This window comes from Candoia aspera, chromosome 3 (assembly GCF_035149785.1).
Source record: "Candoia aspera isolate rCanAsp1 chromosome 3, rCanAsp1.hap2, whole genome shotgun sequence".
Classification (NCBI taxonomy): domain Eukaryota; kingdom Metazoa; phylum Chordata; class Lepidosauria; order Squamata; family Boidae; genus Candoia; species Candoia aspera.
The window spans coordinates 89,982,990-90,000,154 of record NC_086155.1 but is presented as its reverse complement, the minus strand read 5'-3'; the positions used below and the strand labels follow the sequence as shown (position 1 = coordinate 90,000,154).

The following is a 17,165-nucleotide window of genomic DNA, read 5'->3' as shown; positions in this document are numbered from 1 at the left end:
AAGGACTGAGATTTCCAAGTATGACTGAGCCACATCTCAGTGAAGTGGAACTATCTCAAACGGTACAGATAAAAGTCTAGGAGGCACTGGCAAGAGTAAGCTCTTAACTCAAACCAATGCGCTCTCCCTGATTGCAAGCTGGCTTCCAGGACAATCTCTCTGGCTTCTTTGACATTTTTATAGAGTCTTCCCATAGTCAGTCATTTGATTCCTGCTCCGGTTCTGGATTTTGTCATGTTGTATTAAAGAAATACTGATTTCCCCCCCCCCCCAAAATAGTCCTTGCTATTTTCCCACTGAGCCCTAAATGCAATCTTCAATCTTAAAAATTAGTAAGAATTGAAAGAGGGAGAGATGCTAGTTGCAAATTCTGATCCAACATGATTTTCTATGCTTATTTAAAAGGCTAATCAAGTTATGGAATAAGGGTATGGCTAACTTGATTAGAGGATTTTGTTAAGTTGCTATTTGATACCACCATTGATTACTATGTGCTAGTTAGATGCTTACGTTACAGTCTTTGTCTAGTTTGGAGTTCAGTACATATCCAGTCTGAGTAGGTGTTGAAAGCATCTGTTCTATATAAGGCTGAGCAAGCATACTGCCTGCTTTACCTCTGAAGTCATGGGTGGCAGATTTTAGTGGGGGTGGACTGATCATAGGGGGTACCTTTCCTTCTTGCCTGCCTGCCTGCCTGCCTGCCTTCTCTGTCCATGAGGTCAGATGAATCTTGTATTTATTTCTATAGGGTCGCCCATGAGCCCCCATGTTTTATGTGAAAAAGTAAAAAATGAGGAAAAGATGAATAGTGGAAAAGACCTTTACAATGGGAGCAATTAAAATAACAAAAACCAAAATTTTCTCTTTGTCCAAAGTTCCCAACAGATGCAATTTTGAACCCAACCTGAAGTTGCTAAGAATTGAAACTAGAGCTTTTTGCATGCAGTGCATGAAATTTTCCAATAAATATGATTTTTTTTTCCATGTGAATAGTTACAGGATGTTACAGTTAGCCTAAGAAAAATAGAAGCATAATCACTTCTTTGCCTCTTTGTTGTACAGAACAGTTTTGACGGTGATTACTTGGTTTTGCAATCTACCACTTCCATGAACTATACTTCTGAGATTTAAAGATTTATTTTGAGATTTATTTTGAGATTTAAAGAATTATTTAACGCAGATTTGAAATTTATATTTCAAGTGTGGGTAACAGTGTGGGTAATTTTGGAACGGACGTTGATTTTGAGAGTGATAAGTAATGGTATCTTTAGGCCTCAAAGGAGAGAGAGAGAGAATTTGCACTTTCAAATTATGACATTGATTCATTTTGTACTTGAATGTATCTGTGACACTTTAGTTCCAAACCTTGCTCACAAGGGAATTTCCATGGGGGAATTTCGTTGTACAGCTTCTATTTCTTCTTATTATTATAAGACTGATGAAAAAGGTTAGGACTGCTGTAGATTGAATTAGAAGTCTCAGTGCTTGAGGTATGAATCTTGCCTTCTGAGCTATTCAACACTCTGTGCTCAGGATTCAGAACATCTTAAGGATGTACCAAGATTTAAGATTGCTAGACAATCTGAAGCTACTATACTGGCCACATTTTTGGCCTTTGCCTGTTCAAGAATTTAACATCCATACCATGCAATAGGTTTTAGCATCTCAAGGATTTAGTAATCCTCTCTTTTTCCTCTCATTATTATTTATAATATGTCTATACTCACTTTCATTAACAGAAATATCATAATAAATGTAATAAAAATGCAAATACAGTAAAAAATGATAAAACCAATGATTAATAAATATAGAAACTATCATTCAGGCAAGTAGCACTGAGGTAGATAGAGAAAATCATGGAAAGGCTGGGCAAGTGAAAAAGCTTTCTATTCAAATATTTCATGTTTGCTCAGGAAGATCTTGAGAATAAAAGTGGGCATCAGTAATAGGCAACTTCACATACTGTAAGCCCTCACGTGATGGCATTCCCCATCAGATAATCCAGTCTCTGCACCATAGCTAAATAAATACAGGCTCTAGAACTGACATAAGACATCCAAGGATTAGGCAGAGTTCTACTGAAGCATGCCCAAAACTGTTTGTAACCTTATAAACCAATAGCAACACCATGTGTTGTGCTGCTACTACTACTACTAGCATTTTGAATGCATCTTAAGAGTCGAGATTATCTCTCTTCCTCCGAATGTTTTGAAAACTCTCAGTACTGACTTTTATAAACATCCCCTTTGCACTGTTCAGATGCATTGAACTGAATCCAGACAAATCATATTAGTGTAGCTATATCTTGGGAGTCAGAGATGGAAAAAGATCTGTTTAGTTATGTACCTCTTGGCCTTCTCCAAGCTGGATTGTCCCCTATAGTATATATACAAGTGGACAGTGCAGGCAAGTTTGAAAATGCCTCCTAAGCAAAGCCTTCGATTCTTTGCTTGGAACAGAATCCTACCACTCAATAAATCTCATATATTGACTGAAGAAATTGATCCCCAAAAGGAAGTCTGCTTCATTTGTTTTGGCTTGGCTCTAGTTGCAGGGGACATCTGAAATAAAAAAATAGGTTTTTAAATTAAAAGTGTTTTTTGGAAGGAAGAACCCAATGAAGGCTAGCTATACTTTCTAAGGGACTCACTGCACATTTTTTCATCATTAATTTACTTTTACTTTTCTCCCAAATCCAGCTGACTTCCTAGAGCTGCTTTCCCTTAGAGACACAGATCATATGAGGCACCCTTTTAATGTCTGACACAAAGGATGTGCATGAATTAGATATATTATCCCTAGTAAAAATAATAAACTGTCTAGTTAGGACAGCATTTCAGTGTAGTTCCTGAGAGCAATTATAGCACTGTCATCCATAAATATTTTAGTAACCTTTGATTCTTGTACATTCTTTGGGAACTGACCGCTTCCAACCTCAAATTATTTAATGTGATAACAGTTTGTGCCTCTGAGTCATATTACATGCAGCGATGTAAAAAGGGCCTTTTCTTTCAGAAATGGTTTGGAATTCCTTCACAGTGGCAATGTGGGAGATGGGAGAACCTCAACAGTGTTGTCAATATGTCATTTTTAGAGCTGAATGCACTGGATGATGTCATGTATTAATATGAATTAAGACAGGGAAATATCTTTGGCCAGGCTGGCTGCAGACAAATTCAATGGAGGGCCCAGTCCGGAGATAGTCAGAATCACAAATATTTCCAGAATTCATCAGCATTTGTTTTCTACAGTTTTTAAGTAAGATTTGTACATAGAAAGATGTCCTATTCTGCAAGCAGACTCTGAAACAATTGCTTTTTCACTGGAATTACAGTACTTTCATACATTCAAGTTATGATGTAGACAAATTGTACAGTGCTTCCCTCTGTCTTTCATTACCACCTTTACCATTTAGCAACGCCTTTTACAGTGTATGGTAAGGTGGGGAAATTAGCCTTTTTTGGATTTGAGATATTTGTTGCATGATCCGTTGATACATACTGTGTACAAGTACCAGCATTCATTTACATTCTTTAAACCGTAGATAGGAGATCTTAAATGCAACTTGATTTTTTTGGAGCTTTCCAATATTATAAGGGCAGTCTGATAAATTGGCATTTACAGATTGATCTGGGCAATATGGATTAGAAAAGTTCTCATTGGAAATCATAACATTGGAATTCCTTAAGGACTTATCCACTCAGATATATACATTAAGTGCATTTGCACTACCTATCTGCCCTCCCCGTTTTTGGGAGCAGGGGAGTATGTCAAACATTAGTACATGCTGGAAATGGAGCACTCTTTCTTCTTCCCCACCTTCCATGCAAGACTTGCCTATTTTGAATGGTTTAATTAGTCCATTCATTTATCATCAATTTATTTCATCCTCTTGGAAGGATTTAATAAATTCCTCTCTCAGTATTCTTTTCAAAAGCAAAGTTGATTAAAATGTTATTTCCCTTTCAGGATATTTAGAAAAAATGCACATTCAGTACAAAAACAGATTTTGTTTCCCACTCAGAATATTTCATATAGGTCAGTTTCCTCCTTTTTCAGTAGTGAGCTGATGCTTCTAGAATGTGGTTAATGAAGAAAACAGCCATTTTCACTGGAGCTGCATGATGATTGTTGTATAATACAAATGTGCTTCTCTCTGGTAAAAGGAGGCATGAATCCACAATGGAAAGATTATATTACATCAAGCAATGCAAGGATTTATTCATTTCATTCCTGAACTTGTATCAAAACGCTCATCCATGTGCAATAATCATTACAAATGAATCCTTACCAGTTAAACATAACCCTACTGTAACTTCAGACATTCTACAGAAAGAAATAAGTTTTCCCTGGATTTTAACTCACTTTGGACATTTGAGTTCAATCTGGATCCAGGCTGAGCCTCTAGTGCGTCTTGCCTTTTGCCTGCTGCTGTGATTGTTGAATTTCAGATCATAGAAATCATTTCCATCCACAATTGCTTCTATAACAAATAGAATACTTGACAGTTAGATGAAAAAAACCCTGTTACAGGTATATTCAAGGATTTGGGGAAGGAATGTTTTCTCAGATCCCAATCTACCTGGGTGTAAAACGCATGCACATCATAATTTAGGACTTAGTTCCTGCTGTGTCCTTTATTTGCGCTCTGACTGAGGCTTCTAAATTCTGGAGTACGAGGATGATGATATCACTGTCATGCGGAAGGCCCTCAGAGCCAAACTGTAATCAGATAGCATCACAAGCAACCTTCCACAGATTAACCTGACCTGAGCTAAATTACACTACAATCTTCTACTTGTTAACTTGTCGCAAGTGGTGCTTTGTTACACCAGGGCAAAATCGTTACAGCTTAGTGGCAGAACACATGCTTTGCATACCAAAGTCCCAACTTCTTCACACTGATAATTTATAAAGCATGAGATGATAGATATTGTAAAATACTCCTACTGGAGTTCCATGAAAGCTACTATAGCATGAGAGATCTGTCTGTCTGTCTATCTTTTACTATAGTTAATTTGTTTGTTTGTTTGTTTGTTTATTTCTGACAGTTGTATGACCGCCCATCTCACACAAGGTGACTCTGGGCGGCATACAACAATGAGATTAAAACAGTGAATAAATAATCATTATAAAAAGATAAAATGATTATTAAAAAGAATGTTATCACAAAATTTTAAAATATATCAACGCTGTGGAGAGAGCAAGAACGTCAGTTATGGTGGAGCCATCTAAGAATGTCTCCCGTTCCCAAAGTCCCTCAAGCCTGACAACATACCCAGGTCTTGAGGGGATTCCTAAACAGGAAGGAGCAAGCCTAATTTCAGGGGGGGAAATATTCCAATAGTCGTGAGAGCCATTATAGTAGACTAACCTTCACTAATCTGGCATCCTTGTATAGATTGAAGTTGCAACTCCCAGATTTCCCAGAAGGCTGGGGAAAGTTGCAAGTAGTCAAATTATCTTTCCAGTTCTTCAGTCAGGTTGGGAAGACTGCAGCTTGACTGACAAATACCAAAGTGCGTCCTGTATGCCACCAATAACAAACAAAGCACATTATATAAAGATTCCTGCAGCAGAAAGAGTTCTAGATGATTCATCTAAGTTTACCCAAACATTATGGAGGAAGATATTTGAATCTACCAACAACATTGCAAGCTGCTTCATTTTCATATCTTCGTGCACGAAGACATCAAGAAGGCCATCAATAGCAAATACCTGTCATTATGAAAGAAGTACTGTCTAACTTTGCTAAATCCTTACAGTGCTGATATAGCTGTTTCATTGCCCCTTCTTAACTGGGCCTTCCTGCTTGTTCATAATTACTGTTCTTTGGATGATAATTCATTGCCAATTGTGTAGGTAGCAATATACTTCCTTCTGAAGATTGATGCTATTTATATTATTGTGTTGGCTTGAATTTTCCCCAATAACTCTTCCTTCTATGCATTCTTCTCCCCCACCTCCACCAGGGTTCGTATATAAACTATCCCAAGTTTTCCTCTCTGTCTTTTTGGGTGGGAGAAAGATGCTTGAGCTAGAGTAGTCGTCATTACCTAGACAGAAGCTATGCTGACTAGTTAAGGGATCTGCATAAAAGACATTCTCGCATTTTTAAAGCTGCTGGCCAAGTTGTCTGAAATCAGAGACTGATTAAAGTTTTCATCTATAGTCTCAGTAGTTTCTGTTGTTTCTGAACTTTAGTTTAATTGCCTTTTAATGACCAATTAGTGCAGGGTTATGCTTTTTGGCTGGATTTGGAATGAGTTTAATATTTATCATTTCTCAGTGAGTATTTGTGAAAAAAAAATTTCTTTTGTTTTTGAAAGATAACACAGGTTGGTACTATACATGTAATTGTATTAGTATACTGACTCTTGAGAATTGCCTTTGAGTTTCTTCATCTACTGAACTAAGGCTGGCAGAGACCCACATGGAAATTCATCAGCCTGCTCTCCTGATCCTCCAGCACTGGAGGAGTGGGGCAGGGAGGTACAAATACATAAAATGTTTTCAGAAACTATTCAGAAAATCAACCAAATAGAAAAGATATGAATTAAAAAAAAACCCTGCTTGTTTGTATGTTGGATAAAGTGCATAACAATTGCAGAGGGCTTCATTAAGTGTAAGGATTTTAGCCTGAAGAACTTTTGTGCATTCACCTATAAAAGTGCTTGGTTTGGTAAAATTTGCGGGCACACGTGCACATAACCAAAATAAATATTGGGAGATGGACAATGATTTCTTAAATTTATTTATTTATTTCTATCCCACGTTTATTATTTTTATAAATAACTCAGGGCAACGAACATACCTAATACTCTTTCTTCCTCCTATTTTCCCCACAACAGCAACCCTGTGAGTTGAGCTGAGTTGAGAGAGAGTGACTGGCCCAAAGTCACCCAGCTGGTTTCATGCCGAAGGCGGGACTAAAATAGAACTCATTTTGTCATAGAAATAAATCATACAACCTCTACTGATTAATATCATAGCAAATAAGTATCCCTGGAGAATAATATGGCATACAAGGCAATTATTAATTGAAATACATTAGCATAAGTTGCTCTGATTTAGTGTCTGTGTTCTAATTCAGATTTCCCTAATCTGGATACCCTCCAGACATGTGGATTTCAACTCTCCATTTCCAGTAATGGCCATGCTGGCTGGAATTCTGAAAGTTGAAGTCTAGAGGACACCCAGTTGGGAAACTCTATAATCAAACTGGCTTCAGTGGGATTTTTTTTTTTTTGATCCATACATGTTGAACTTCTAAGACATAGACCAAATACTACAAAGATTCTCTTATCTGACCCACATGATCTAGGATCCATTGAGAAAAATGCGTTTCTCAGTTGAGCAGCCAGAATGTAAATGACTCTGAACTCTGATCAACTGGAAATAAACAGCCCAGTGCTCAGAAAGGTTTTCTGTTTGGTTGTGAGTCAGAGAAAATCTTGGAACTCCAGAATAACATCTTTCTTATCTCTCTCTAGTGAAAATCTGATTGGAGATAGGAAGATTTCTCCTGCCATCCACTTCTAAGCCAAAGGCTTTCCCCCTTAACCCCATGGGTATGTGTGTGGCACAATCTGGTCTTTAAACTAGATTGGGTTCACTTCCCTAAATAGCTATTCCAAGCAGTATCTTCAGAAATGGCCCTTTTCTTGTTTGCTTTATGGCTAAATAGGCAGTGAAATTAGCAAAGGAAAAGAAAAAATGAAAAACTAGTGAAAGAAAATCTCTTTTTGTAACATTATAAGTGGTTTCCAAGTGAAATTTATGATTGAGATTATGGTGTATAATTTCATCCTTAATGGAGGATGAATATATAATATATCTAGATTGTTCATAATAGTCTAGTTCTCAGGAGATAGTAGGATGTACATTAAATCAAATCAATAGTAATGTGTTCAGTATTTTTGCTCTCACATTTTCATAAACTTGGCAGCGGTTCAGGCCCATTTTTCACATTTGGCAAATGAGATGATGAAGTTTCTTCTGGGCTGTACCAATTCAGTATAGAAAAGGTGGGCTGACTTGGGTTAATGTTCCTCTAGGCTAATAAATAAAATAATTTTGCCTGTGTAGAAAGATACTATTTTTTCATGAAATGTACTTTTGCATGCATATAATTAATCAGTTCAATTCACTTCAATTCAATGTTATTACAGCCCTAAGACCAGACACAATCAAAATATCTAATAATAGAATTATTATATATTACAGAAAATCAGTAAGTATAATAGGATCTAAAAATAATTAGGAACAAAGATACTAAATGAAATCAAAATAAAATACTATTATAAGAAATTCTAAATAATGGTATTGTCTATCATGCAGGTGGTAGCACAAAACTGGGCGACTTGGCAGGATATTTTCAAGTCCTTGTCTGAAAGAAGTAATATTAAATAGAAATCACGAACACTACCTGGAAATTTCTTCAAGATTGGATATATAAGGGTCTGTCTAGAGTCCTTATATAGGGAACAGTATAGTAGCGTATGGCTTAGAGTTTCTATTGAGCCGTCAATAGAAATTGAAATAACTGAAGGTGTGTAGAAGTACCCTTAAAACATCCAAAAAGGACTGCTGAGGGCAAAGCATCAAACCTGGCTAAGGTGAGGGCCTTACGGAATTTCAAAACTCTCATGGATGATAAATAGGAGGCTGGAATGAACCCTTTTGGAAGAAAATGATAAATATTGGGGTGTAACCCCTTACTTAAATTTGTTTGGAGATCTATATCCCAAATTTGTTGTTTAAGGACAGTTCTAGCATTATCAAAACCTAATGAGCACAGACTTTCCACAGAGAAGCCCAGCAATTGAATTTTATTTAGGGCTTTTTTCAGCCATGATAATTTTAAACGATCTCTAAATACTAATGGGCCCAAACCTATAGGAAGTAGAATTAACTTTAGCCAGAAGGTAAGAAGAAGACCAAACAATGGTCTGATGTTGATCATTCTTCTCTAAATCCAGCGTGTTCTTCAGCAACATAAATAGGAGGAGGAAGGAGTATTAGGTAAGTTTTCCGCCTTGAGTTATTTGTAAAAAATAATTCAGGCGGGATAAAAATAAAATAAACAAATAAAACATTTTCATTTTGTACCCAATCACTAATTTTAGATATAAAAATCTGGCATAAAAATTATTTATTGTGTTTAACAAAGTAATAGGCCTATAATTTATAGAATCTGTTTCCTTTATTTTTGTATAACAGTACAACAATGGCCTGATTTCAGTCAGGTGGAAATTGTCCTGTGTTGTTTATGTGTGTGAATGAGGTGGCCATAACCAGGGCCCACCAATCTTTATTTTTGCTTATTAATTCTGGGGAGATAAAATCACTATGTGTAACCTGGATTTAATTGGGCAATAAGATCTTTAACCTCAGCTATGGACACTGGCAGCCCATCCAGGAAGTCACTACAAGAGGGAGTCACATCTGAGATTACAGCAGATTCCATTTTAAAGGTGTTATAGAAGTGATTCTCCCATTTATCCGCAGATATTTGAGTGATAGGACCAAAACCTCTATCCGTAAGGGACTGATTTAATAAGGGCCAGAACCAAGTGGAGTTCTTAAGTTTTGCTGCTAAAATTAAATTCCTCCAATTCTCCAATAGCCTGCCATTTTCTTTATCTTCAAAGAATCTTTATGGTTTTTTTTAAATCTTAAGTGATTTAGAAGCACTCAAAGAATGTTTCTGACTAAAGGAAGATATTGCATTTAAGAGAGCCTTTTCAACCTTAATGCAGTCATTATCATACCTAGATTTGGACTTTTTATGAGCATAAACACCATTAGCTGTTGAAAATCTTATCAGGGGGACTGCATATAATTATATTAATGTTATTCTAGTTTTGGTACAGAGGACAATTCAGTCACATGAGCAATAATTGAAAATCTGAAATGGTACAAGTTCAGAAAGTAGTTATTTCAACTACAAGGCCTTATAGTATGTATATGACTTTATTTTTTATTTTTATTTTTTATCTGTTCAATCGTATCTGATTCTCGGAGGCTGCCTGGACAAATCCCTGCAGGTTATTTTGGCAAGGTTTTTCAGAAGTAGTTTGCCATTGCCTCCTTCCTAGGGCTGAGAGAAAGTGACTTAGGCCCATCTGGCTTTGTGCCTAAGGCAGGTCTAATACTCACAGTCTCTGTAGCCTGATGCCTTAACTGTGGGATATTATTGCAGTCAAAACAAACAATTCATGTCTTGATAGATAGGCACATAAAAGGAGGTGGAGGCTCACAGGGATTTCCTGAGTAATTGTCTAGAGAGAACTCTGTGAGATCACTTCCTTCTTCTTCACCATGCATCCAATCTGAAAGCACGTGTATGTCTGAGCTCTGCAGCTCAGACTCCATTTTAGGCCTAGATATTCTACTTTAGTAACTTAGTTAGTACTTTAAATCTGCCTTGGCTTTACTACTACAACTCTGTTTTGAAACCTAGATTATGTGAGTAAATATTACTTCTTCACAAAACTGTGTGATTGTTATTTTAAGAGGAGTAAAAGGGGCAATACCAGGAAAATCCAGTTTGCCTAAAAGCATCCTGGATTATTGTTTTCTAGAAGGTTAAACCAACCTTGTCTTATGCTTCCAAGTCTATGCTGCAAAGGATGGTACTCTGCTAATCTCACTCATGTGACCCAGAGAGGACAATAACTAAATAATATATCCTCTCTTAGTATCAAAATCCATTCCTTCATTAACCACTACACCAAATTGGCTCTCATACGATTTTATACGGTCAGTGTAATCTGTGATCTAACATGAGCCTCATGATCTTTGGACTATACTCCTGCTATTTCTCGGCCTTTCCCAGGATGAGAAAAATTGATTGGGAATGAAGCAGCTAGCCAGGAGAGGCTCCAGAATTAATCCCCAGACTGTCTCATAGTTTGGAAATTCCAACACAAATTCCTGTTCAAGCCTTCCTTTTCAGCAAATGTTATCAGAGAATTAAGAGGTGGAGAGTGTGTGAGAGAGATTTTTAGAAGGGAGGCCTGCCTATCTTTCTTCCAAGAAATTAAAAGTCCACCCATTTTTAGCTTCAGTGTTCTGAAGCATTAGGTCCTCCAAATTCATTTGCGTGTATGTTACTGCTTAAAACGAAAGGAATTTCAATTCCCTGAAAAGGAATGTGTTCATATTTTCCATCTGAATGAAGGCATACCTTGGTGCTCTTGGTTTACCAAGCTAAGCAAACTGCTCGGAATGCTTAGTAATCTCATCAGCCATTTGGACTATCAGAAAATCTATGCTGAGAAAGAAGATGTCCAACTGCTTTAGGAATGTGTGGCATAAACTTGAACAGATAAATAACAAATGGTCTCCAACCCTATTAATCCAACCTGCAAATAATCTAAGTAAGAAGACACAAGGCTTATTTTATCCTGAAACATGATTGCCAATGTCACCATCACACAAAATGAATTCAGAAAATGATGTGAATCAATTCCATGTATGGCCCAAGATTTAGAGGAGAGATATTGCTTGGTAACAGATTATTTTCCTGTAAATGTCCAATCATCAACTGAAAAGAATCCTAAAGATCTTAAAATATTTCCATTCAAAGGAGATGATATTACATTAGTTATGTGGACTAATAATTTGATTCTGTATAAGGTGGTTTCATATACTCAAGTGGTATATGCATACATTAGAACATGTTAAACATGAGATAGGAATCCATTGCCATAATGTCTCATTCTAAAGTTACATATGGCAAAGACAGATTAATTGGAACAGGCCCATGGGACTTCCGGTTGGAATATGGTTGACTGAACAGCTGTCTCCACGGGCTCTGCAGACAGAACTGGCATCGTGGCAGTGTGGCAGTTTTTTTTTTTTCCCCCCCCCTCATGCTCAGGCTGGTTTCTCCTGAAGCCCAGGAGCGATTTTCCAGAGTAAGGAAAATGCTTGGAATCGGCCCATTTGTCCTCCGCATGGCAACTTGCAGCCTGAGAATCGCAAACAGTGTTCACACCGATTGGGTAAGAGCTGCTGAGAGGCTGGGATGTCATCATTTCCAAGCCACGCTGTAGCCTTAAAGAGACACTAAGTTGAGCCACCCCATTTCTAAATCACCCAATTTATATATTTTTAAGGTTATTAACCCCAAGAGAGGCTTTCTACAGCAAGGAGAAGTGATCTCTTGGTGCTTATTGGTGCTTCTGGAGTAATTTTTAAATCTTTTTAAGCTTTGGCTTGTTTTCCCATTTAAATACTAAGGAGGATGGAGAATAAATCATTGCCTCCCTGCTATTATTTTTCTATTGAATTTGAAGGATTTAATATTTTCCTACATGTTGAATCTGCTGTTTTGTATCTTCAGCTTTCTGTTCTCACTTTCCCTGAGAATTGCTTGTTAGCATACTTTCTCTTGTGTCAACAACTTTCAGAAATCTTCTATTAACTCATTAACTCCTACTCTTGCTAGTCAAGTATCTAGGGGGCACCATAACCTACTGTCTGAAAAATGGAAGATCTCAAGGAGACTTTCTCAGAATTTCATTCTGAGCTTAAGCAGATTTTCTCTGATTCCTGTCAAGTTATTTTACAAGGTATTTGGAACATTGTGGAAAATATCAGCTTTAAAATGTGTCATCTGGCTGAAGAAGTTAAAGATTTTACCATTGACAGCGAGATTGAAGCCTTTGATAAAATGTCAGGTGAAGATTATATTCTGGTGGTGAAGGGGTTAAAGGGACAGTCTGAGCTGTGAATTGCAAATGGAGTTGCTTTTTTCTGATGGAATGTTATAGGAAAGAAGAGGCTCTGCTCTGTGGGAGGTTTTTTGCTGAGAAGTCTGAGTTCCCAAGGGGAGCAGTTGGGTTGTTTGATTTCTGTATGAAAAATGCCTTGTGTGTATTATGGAGATATATACTGTAACTGCTTTGACATATTTTGAAGTGGGGTAAAGAATTAAGAATGTTTATCTGGAATGATTTTAAGGCTTGTATGATTCTATTTTTCTTTAATGGAAGAATCTTTGGATTAAGGTTTTCTGGATTGCTTTTAAGGTTCGTTTGATTTTTAAGATTTATAAGGTATAATAATAATTGTCTGGTTTTAGATTTAATAGGGTTAGGATTGTTATAAGTATAAAAGTAGATAATTTATATGTTTTTATAGTCTGATTTTTATTATAGTGAACAGAAATATATAGAATAGTGGTAGGAATAAAATAATTAAATAAATGTTGTTATTGTGGGGGAGTTGATTTGGAGGTTTATATATTTCTTTTTCTTTTAATGTAAGAGGAAGGAGCAATTGCATTTAGTGATTTTTATAATGTGCTAATGGAATGATTTATAGAAATAATGTGATCTTGGTCTGATATAGAGAAAGGGATTGATTATGGAAACTGCTGTATATTCTTGATGTTGAAAGTTGGAAGTCACTTTATGTAATCTTCAAAGTATTTTCTTCTTGTGTTTCACACTTTTTTTGTTTGTTTTTGTGGTTTTTTTACTTTTTTCGAGTTTTTATCTTTGCTTTAAACTTAATAAAATTCTTACTAAAAAAAAAAAAAGGAACAGGCCCATGGATGTCATGGTGGATGTGAAATGTTGATCTATTATCAGCCCAAAAGTCATCTCAGGAAGGAAAGCCATTCAGCTGTATGGTGGATATTATATCAGGATGATTTCTATAATGCCCAGGTCATCCAACGGCAGTAACATTTGCTTAAAATTAACAGGCTGCTGGACTGGGCATCTAGTTAGCAAAATAATCTATCTGGAGTCTTTAGCAAGGGTTGACAGAGCTAAGTGAGAGGAAAAAATGCACATTTATTACAGTGTACTGGTACGCTGAATTCTTGGCTCTATTACAAAAAATTATCAAAGGTAAGCCACAAATTTAGGAAAAACATGAGACAGAAGGAAAGTGACACTACATTTCAGAAAGTCCTTATAAGTCTGTCTAGTGAATATAATGAACAAACTTAATGATGCCTTTTTTAAAGCGATACTTTGTTGAAATATTAAACAGAACGTCCTAGAAGAGCATAAATATTTTTCCATTGATTGTGTGTGATGCAATTCAGCCTTCTAAATATCTTTTCTTTTTGTTTGCATCTTCCTGGCTCTCATTTATGAATGAATAGCTTTTCAAAATGTGCCTCTGACAAGTCTTAGAATGAATATCAATTTACTTACTGTCTCTCTCTCTCTCTCTCTGTGTTTTAAATCAGCATACTTGGCACAGATTTTTTTTATTCAGTCAATGTTTCTGTTTGTTTTGTGGTCTCCAAAGAACTGTTTCTAACCTGTCTTTAGCCATTTTATTAACTCCTAAATTGGCACAGTCTGGAACAGTTGCTAATTTTGCCATCGGACAAATCCTCTCATTGTTAATAGCAATAATATTAAGCTTAGGTAGTCCTTTTAAAAATGCTGACTAATTGCTGATCTGAGTGCTAGAAAGAAATAATAACTCCTTTATTATACAGGAGCTCAGTTATAAAACACTTGCTTTGCCAAGAGAAGTTTCAAGGTTCAATCCCTGGCATCTCCAGTTAAAAGGTGGCATGCAGTGGGAAGGACTTTTATCTGGAAACCTGGATTGCTGCTGCCAGAGAAAACAAGAATATTGGTTTGTGTGATGAAGCTGATTGTTATAATATAAGGACAGCTTCCTATCTAGTTCCTTCCTATTTAAAATGCTAATGTAGGAGACCTGCACAACTTGTGATTCACCACTGATAACTCATTAAGCCATAATTCATGGCCTCCATGTGCAAGACATTCCCATTTTTAAATCAAATTCTAGGCAGGGCACAAAATAAGGAGTATCTTTAGATTCCTGTGTAGCTGTCATAGGAACATAGCTAACATTTTTCTGCCTTTTTTGACTGATAAAATTTATGCTCCCTAGGGATAGTCTGTTACTGAACTATAGCCCTTCCTCATGACTAGTTGGCTATATGTGTATTGATGGGTCATATTATTTATTTTAAAAACCCCACTTAGACTGCTCTGAAATAGTGAGTTGCCTTAGCTAAGGGAGATATTTTGAAGAAGGTTCTTTGCATACATTGACATGCTTGATCACTAGCATCCCTAGAGATGGATTATTCAGGAATTTCAGCCTTGTCTTAAAGACATGCCATCTCTTATGTGTTCATCTCTAAAAGAATTTTATACAAGGACTGGGAATTTAAACAGACATAACTTTCAACTAGTCTGGTCAAAAACTGAATTGATTTGTTGAAAACTTGTATAATTCAGCTGGGTACCTTAGAATATGTGAATCTAGCCCTTAGGATGTTCTCCATCTCTTTTTTTCCCCTTACCTGCTTCATAAAATAATTATACTGAATTCAGTGAAGTTTTTGTTAGTGACAGATTTTCATCCGTTTTTGTTTGTTTGCCCAAATAAGCACATGAATGCATGTAACTGAGCTTCCTTGGCTGCCTAGTCAGAGAATAAAGACATTGAGGTGTTACATTCCTTTGTGGCCACAATCTGTTAGGTATCTATCAATAGAGCTTTCAGAAACTCAGCTAAGAGGGAAAAAAAAATTCAGAGAAGTATAGAGGGTTTAAGAATATCGTCTTGGAATTTTTAAATTTGTTTTTGAAACATCTTCTTATTCCCTTTCTGGAATTATTTAGGGTTGATTGATTTTATTTGTGGGTTTTCAAAAAGATACTGTTGATTTAAGGAGTCAATTCATTAAAGTTAATGTGTCTTTTCAAGCAGCCTCACTTTAAAAAAAAAGTCTATAAAATTTGGAGAAAGAAATTAATTTCTTTTTGGCTAGTATATAACAACATGCATATTAAAACAAGACTACTGAATTCCTAGAAGATCATCATTTCTTTTTAAATGTGTTAGTTTTCACTTGCAACACATTGTATCGCTGAAATTGCAAGACAGTAAGGCAATACATTTTAAAGACTTACCTTCAGATAACTCTTTTGTATGTAAAAGAGTTTGGAGGCAGGTCTAAAATGTGAACATTAGCTTCTGCCAAAGAACATGTAATGGCTTGAGACATAATAGAAACTTTTGCTATATCAAGGGAGTTTCTCCTGTTATGGTCTGTTAACTTGGACAACATTAATTGGAGGGAGTCCACATTCTGTGGATGGGTATCATTAGATCGAACACTGACAGTAAAAAGAGCCTAAGTAAGTGGGAGTAAAAACATGGATTCAGGTCCATGTGAAACTAGATTGTCAGGGTAGCCTTACTTCGAATAAGACACGGACTCACTTAGAGGGTCTAAGGATTTCCAGGTTTATTGAAGCAGAATGCATATGGAGAAAAAGACGGGAATGCGGGCGTGGTAGCAGGGTACCCCGTTTATACCCTGGTGGCGGACCTTGTCCTCCTCCACCCCCCATTGTTCCCCAAGCCGGGTCCGGGTGGGTGATTTGAATTGGTATGGGTCTGACGATGGGTGATTCGGGTGATCTCCGATGGTTTCCTTTGTCTCTTTGCCTTTGTCCGGTGCAGGTGCGTCCCCCGGGGTAATGTGTGGGAGTTCCCCTGATCTGTTAATGGTTTCCATGTCCTGTCCAAGGTGCACTTCTATTGTCCTGGTGATTGTTTTAGGAGTTTGGGTGCTTAAGGGATGATGTGTGTGTTTAAAGGATAATGGTTATCCCTTCCTCTTTCCTGATGGGCATGTTCCCCGTTGTGATGCACTTATGCCTTGCAACGGGGAACGTGACATAGATTAAACTTTCCATGCTTCGCCTTTATGCTGTATCTTTGAATTATGTGCAGTTCGCATCTGTTGTCATATTGCCTCCCTTTGTTACTCAGAACAGTAATGGTTTAAGCCTCTGAATTTAAAAGCATGGCATTTTGAATTGCAAAGATCAGTGTGGTATGGTTATAGTGTCACTTTAGAACTTTCTCAGTAACACATGGAGGTCAGAATGAAACGGACAGATCCTAATGCCCGAAAATTACTCATGTGACATTTCAGTTGTATTTCTTCTCATATCAGCTTTTTTTCTTTTTGGTCCCTTCAAATCAGTGTTGACTCCAGCAGACTGCCTGGACAAGTCCCTGCAGCTTTCTTGGCAAGATTTCAGAAGTGGCTTGCCATTGCCTGCTTCCTAGGGCTGAGAGAAAGTGACTGGCCCAAAGACACTCAGTTAGTTTCATGCCTAAGGCAATACTGGAAC

The 17,165-nt window shown here is 36.9% G+C and overlaps 1 protein-coding gene across 1 annotated transcript in view; it reads left to right on the top strand.

The window, feature by feature from the left end:
- The window catches only part of COL11A1 (collagen type XI alpha 1 chain), a 256,753-nt gene that overhangs the window by 57,840 nt on the left and 181,748 nt on the right, over window positions 1-17,165 (top strand). The window lies entirely within an intron of this gene.